This window comes from Pezoporus wallicus, unplaced genomic scaffold (genome assembly GCF_028554395.1).
Source record: "Pezoporus wallicus isolate ANWC-B61680 ecotype Strahan unplaced genomic scaffold, APGP_CSIRO_Pwel_v1 contig_6950, whole genome shotgun sequence".
NCBI classification, from domain to species: Eukaryota; Metazoa; Chordata; class Aves; order Psittaciformes; family Psittacidae; genus Pezoporus; species Pezoporus wallicus.
In genome coordinates, this window is record NW_026641006.1 from 262327 (window position 1) to 268326 (window position 6000).

Consider the following 6000-nt stretch of genomic DNA (forward strand, 5'->3'; position numbering starts at 1 on the left):
CATACACTTAAACTGATATAGCATGATGGCTGCTCTGGTGCTGCTGTAGACATGCATGTAAAGACTTAAAGAAACACATGGATTACTGACCTGACAGGCCATGATGGCAATCCAAAATAGCCATTATGGTCTCTACTGTAAATTCTTACTTCACGGACACCTGACACAACGGATGTAGACGTGCATGTAAAGACATGCATGTAAAGACGTGCATGTAAAGACTTAAAGAAACACATGGATTACTGACCTGACAGGCCATGATGGCAATCCAAAATAACCATTATGGTCTCTACTGTAAATTCTTACTTCACGGACACCTGACACAACGGATGGCAGCAAGATAGAGGTTTATAATAGAAATGCTGACACAACCTTATCTATAGCTTTGCAAATGGTGCCGCTATAATTAATCTTTACAACTTGAGCATCACTAGGTAAGTTGCTAGTTTTTAATCATATTAATCAGATCCTGGATGTTTCAGTTGCCATATATTATCATGCAGTGTGCACTATAAAAATAAGATGATTCCCAGCCACTGAAGATCATAGCTGTTATGAAACACAGAAGTATATCCAAACACTTCTCTGCAAGTGCGAACATACCAAATGAAAACCTCAGTCAGTTATCCTTTTTGTGCTTTGTTTCCCAATACTTGGGCTTGATATAATAGCCACAGAAAGTACTCTGAATATATTACAAAAATGTCACTAGTAGAAAAGCTTCATTAAGATCTGCCCCATATGTTTCAAATTTTCCTATCAGCAGCAAAACAAGTCTACTGTCTTCAGTGATAATGACAGTTAGAAGCCTGCTCTTTCAGAGGGAGGCACTGAGATTATTCTTCATGCACTGCTGTCTTCTTTAAAAGCCGGCTTTTCAGTGCTAGCGAGGAGTGGGTGGCAAAACTCTCACTGCTTTCAGTGGTCTGAGATTTGGAGCCTGGGAATATTTTATGTAAATATTTCTCTTCACATTTTCTCTTCATTTGTCCAACTGATTTACAGTTTTACTTCAGCAAAGAAAGTTTCCTCTCAAAGATACTATATTTGGTGCAAACTGAACAGATATTGCATTGGAGCTGAAACCCTCTATTTTTACTGAGTGGGTATCACTAACTATAATGAAATTAATCTATTAATAAAGCTTGGCTGCTCGCTATTACCCTGAATTTGCAAACCCTTGCATGCTGCATGGCAGCTTACATGTACCATGTGATATATTCCCACACTGTCAATGCCTACTCTTTTACGGTACCAGTTTTATAACATTTTCTGTAGCAATTCCTCTAAGATGGGTGGCACAGGTATGTTGCCCATGTGTCACGAGAAGTCCCATAAGGAAAGAGCATGCCTGTAATTATGTGTGGTGGAACAGAGAATGCTATGGACATTTCTGAAAACTGTAAGAGCTGTAGCAATGCACAGGAGTTGCCATAGTGTTATTCTGACCCCTGAAGGATGAAAACAGAGTTAACTTCATATCCTTTTTTTTTTCCAATTTACTCAGTATACTCTATGAATGTCAAACTCTATACTGCATTAGGAGGATTTATTAGTGCTTGCCCAGACTTATCCTCCAGAAATATGAAAATAGTTATGAACTAATGGTGAATCAACTTCAAAACACTGATGTTTTAGGGGAAGCAGAGGTAAAAATGATTTTTCAGGCTTGTTCCATGGTAAAAATACTGTGAGTTTGATAGTTCATTAAATCTAGTAGGTATGTGAAGATCACATTTATCAAGAGATGTAAAACCCACTGTGCCCTAACCTCTTCTTAACTGAAAAGCATTTTAGTGAATTTTTTCTGGAAGAAATTCAGAGTGAAGTGAGGAAGGACATAGGCCAGTGATGATACGATCACTCATTTCACCTGACTTAAGATTTCATCAGGCTTATATTTTTTCAGAAAATGCATCTGTTAGAGGCCTCAGCAGTGCCCTTACAAGCTTAACTGTATTCCAGAAGTACTCACCCCCCGCCTCCCGAACAGACAGGAATAGGGATTTATGATTCTAAAATGCCTATTAAGATAAAGTATATCTTGATACTACTATCTTTGTGGATAATCTGGTGAAAAGTCCATCCAAGTTAAATCGCTGTGAATCCTGTCACACCTTTGCTCTTCCTCTGCTCATTTCTAAGATGCTTGAAACGTGTTAATGGACCACCTTTTAGGTTCCCCATAAAGTAACAGGTGGATTAGGCTGTTAGAGCTGACGATACTTTTTTCTAAAATCAGTCATGCTGTACTGTAAAATACTAAAGTACCATCCTGCTAAAGCTGTGACGCAGTCACTGCACACACCGAGAGACAACCCTACCTGTGTTAAATATCCTCGGGGTGAAGCAGCACCAGCTCTGCCTTAACACTAGAAGAGGGGTCAGCAGAACACCACGTTTGGAGGCAGGCGACAGCGAGGAGGGGAGGAGGATCGATTTTAATTTTGGGTTTGTTCCTCCTCCGCTCAGCTGTTGCCATGCACTGAAGCCCCAGGTTGCCGAGTGACCTTGTCAAGGAGCCCGCAGCCGGACCTGCTGAATGGTACCATTGTGCAGACTCCTCGCAGGGGCTGCTTCGCTGGAGCCCTCTCCGCGGGTGTGGCAGCCTCATCCTGCCTGGGCATGCTGTCCCGGGGAAACTCCGCCAGGAGCACGCTGAGGCAGAAAAAGGCTTCCTGCGAGAGGCAAGACCCTTGTCAGGAGCAGAGCAAGGATGTCTCTTCTTCTGCCCAAGTCTCCATCCCCCGCTGCCAGAAGCACTACAAAGTTAACCCAAGTGATCAATACGCTATATAAGCATATTATTCCACTATCGGAGACTAATGCCACTGATGTAATCAAGTTACATAATCGCCGTCTTTGCACAAATACATCCATCTTCCTACAGATAGCTCTGCATATCTTCTTCCATCCATTATGCATGAACCCAGCAGCAGTACATAAGGGTATGTATTTTCGCACACACTACAGAACTTTAGTGTTGGAGTGTGGTGCACTGCACAACATCATCACAATTGATTGCCTCAACCTTTCCCCATTCTCTCTATCAGAACTGATCGTGCAGAGAAAGATTACCAGTGTGAATTGCTTGGATCCCTTTAAATCTTTAGAAGCTTCCCTTGCTCGCTTCTGTTCTTAAGAAGACAATCTTTTCTCTCCTTTTTCTCCCTGTCTCGCTTCACAAAACTAGCAGGAACTAATTCACACACAGTCCCTCAGCCAGATGCATGTATGTATGAAATACCAAAGATAGCATCTCTGTTTGAAAATCTTCAACTCCCATACACGTGGTATGAGGTTTCAGTAGGTAAGTTGTTGGGGGGGGGGGGGAATATAAAAGCAGCTGGATGAGATATTTTCAGGCTAGTGGCATTAACGAGATTTCTCTACTATCAAGATTTTTCCTTACCGTCCCTCAGTTCATAACTGCCTTGCAGGATTTACAGGCACAGTTGTAACCCGAATTACCAGTGGCATTTAACACCCTCAGCACCAGAGCTCTGTACCACGATCAATAAGGATCGCCACCTTAAAGTTTGACAACTTGAAAAGCAGGATTTCTCTCCCTCCATTGCAGCTATGAAATGCAGCAGAATGCTGCACAGAGCTGGAAACACTTGTTTTAACCAGCGGATGGTATCCGATCATCATATTAGATTCCATCACGGAGAGCTTCTTCACTATCACCTTTTCAGTCAAAAATAACACAACCTAGGCAAAAGAAAAAAAAAAAGGGGGGGGGGGGGGGAATACAAAACTCCTTCCCAAATCAAGAAGGTGCAAGAACAAGAGAGGGAGGGGGATATTTTTATCTCAAAAATCACTCACCAGAAGACCTACTGCAGTTATTCCACTCAACTGCCAATACCGGCTGGAGCCCTTCGTATCAGGATAATGCAGCAATCCCGAAAGTACCCATCATTTCAATCCCACACCACCAAGTTTAGCAATGCCAGGCTTTTTCTTGGATAAAATGACCTTACCCTCAGGAGTCTCCCGCAATATCCCTCCTGTGCGATCAGTCAGCAAGGCGAGTGCCGGTCACCACACTGCGTACTCGGCCGGAGAAGCCCCGTGTTTACTCCTGGGGCTGAGTTGGCCGCTAGTGCCGCGGCGCCCATCCATCCACCGCTGCCAGCCCCGCCGCGGGCGCAGGTAATTCCATACAGACTTCGGCGGCGCCCCCCCGCCCCCCCCCCCCCCCCCCCCCCCCGAGTCGCCCCTTCCTTCCTAGTTCAGAAAGTGCCCGCGGCGCCGGCGGGAGGTACCATCCAGGTGTGGCGGAGGGGGGGGGTGTGTTGGAGGGGGCGGCCTGCTTGGAAGCCCCCGCGCCGCCCGCGGGCACCTCCGCACCCTGCTCCCCGACGCCGCCGCCGAGGGCCGGATCCGGGTTCTGCCACGCACGAGTATCCAGTGAGCAGCAGTCCGGCGGGGTTCACTGGTGCTGGGCGGCTATGGGGAAAGCGCTGCGGATGGGAAGAAGGGGGCGGCGAGGCGGGGGGAGGTTGCTTGCCGGGTCCTAGCACCCGCACCGCCGTGCCAAGGAAAAAAAAAAAAAAGGAAGAGGGGGTGGTGGGGGGAAAATATCTCCAAAGGGAAAAGAAAGAGGAAAAAAATCGGTTGTCCGCTTGCCCCGAACGATACTAATCCCCGGTGAGAATGACAAGTGATCAGCAAAGAAGAGGAGGTCTTGACTGATAACCACAATCCACCCAAAATATCCTAAGGAGCAGAGGCAGAGCGGGAGGGAGAGAAGCAGAGGAACTGCAGCGTACGCACGGCTCTCCTCCTTCCACGAGCCGCGCTCGATCGGCGGAGCGCGTCCTCCGCCGGGCCGCCCGCCGGCGGCAGCTGCTGGTACCGCCACCCGATGGACGCCGCCGGGTTGCGCGCCCGCACCGCACCGCCAGCGCCCGCCGATGAGGAGGAGGCGGAGAAGGGTGGGTGTTTGGGAGAGGGAGGGAGGGAGGGAGCTAGGAGGGAAGGACCCTTCGAAGAGATCCTGGAGAAGCTCCCCGGTACGGGGCCTCCTTCCCGCGCGCCGCCCGCCTGTCCGCGCCGCCTCGGTTCGCCGCGCTGGGGCCGCGCCCGCCCGGGGCAGGGGCTGTAGCTAAGGCAGAGGCAGGGGCCGGGGAGGGAGCGGGAGGCTGAACGCCCGGTGCGCAACATGCGCGGGGGTCAGCCTGTTTCTCATTCCCGAATGGGGTTTAATTTATTTATGTCCGTCCGCCCCCCCCCCCCCTCCCGTTCCCCTCCGGTTTCCGAAGAGAAGTGTTGCTTTAGGAGAGATGATACATTATCTATTCTTGGATTTTTATAAGGCAAACTGTGGGCCTCGCTGTTGCCATGGGATCTTCTTTGTGCGAACTCTCTGAACTGTGTGGGAACAGTTTTATTTCCTTCCCTTCAGATTTTTTTTCCCCCTCTTCTCCTCAGTAGCTCTTCTGAAGATATGTAGCCAAATGTAACTGCATTATTGCCAATTAACAGCAGCTGCAAGGTGCATCTAATTAAGAATGTTAATTACTTCATGAAATAAATAGTAATTTGCAGATGTTTATAATACTAAACAAATGTTCCATAAAACCTAACTCTAAAATTCTGACACTCCCCGCAATAAATTTGATCACATGCCTGCACAAAGGTGCAGGTGGAGTAGACATCCCCTCTTCTATAGAACTAGCCCTGCATTCACGCACTTTGGGAATATATACATGGAGTTGGCTGTCCTCAGGTAGACAGTTGTGTCAAGAGGCATTCCCTACTCTTACAACCTATTGCATGGGGTGGGAGGGTGGAGGAGAAGAAAGTGTCTGAGCATTGTGAAGTAACATATACAGTTGTGTATCTGTTTATGTCTGTGTAAATGGTACTCCCCAAAACAGGGACAAAGAGACTAGGCAACATTCCATTACCAATAAATCCATCCTGGCTTCCTTGCAGGGTTGTAGAGAAGAATCCGAACTGCTACAGTTGTTAAACCCCCAACATCTTACA

General features: G+C 47.5%; 1 long non-coding RNA gene across 1 annotated transcript in view; it reads right to left on the bottom strand.

Moving 5' to 3' along the window:
* LOC130605834 (uncharacterized) overlaps positions 1-4191 on the bottom strand; it is an 83773-nt gene extending 79582 nt beyond the window's left edge. The window contains exon 1 of the long non-coding RNA XR_008973802.1: positions 3987-4191. This is a non-coding gene — a long non-coding RNA (uncharacterized LOC130605834). The remainder of the gene's footprint in view (positions 1-3986) is intronic.
* Between the last annotated feature and the right edge of the window lie 1809 nt (positions 4192-6000).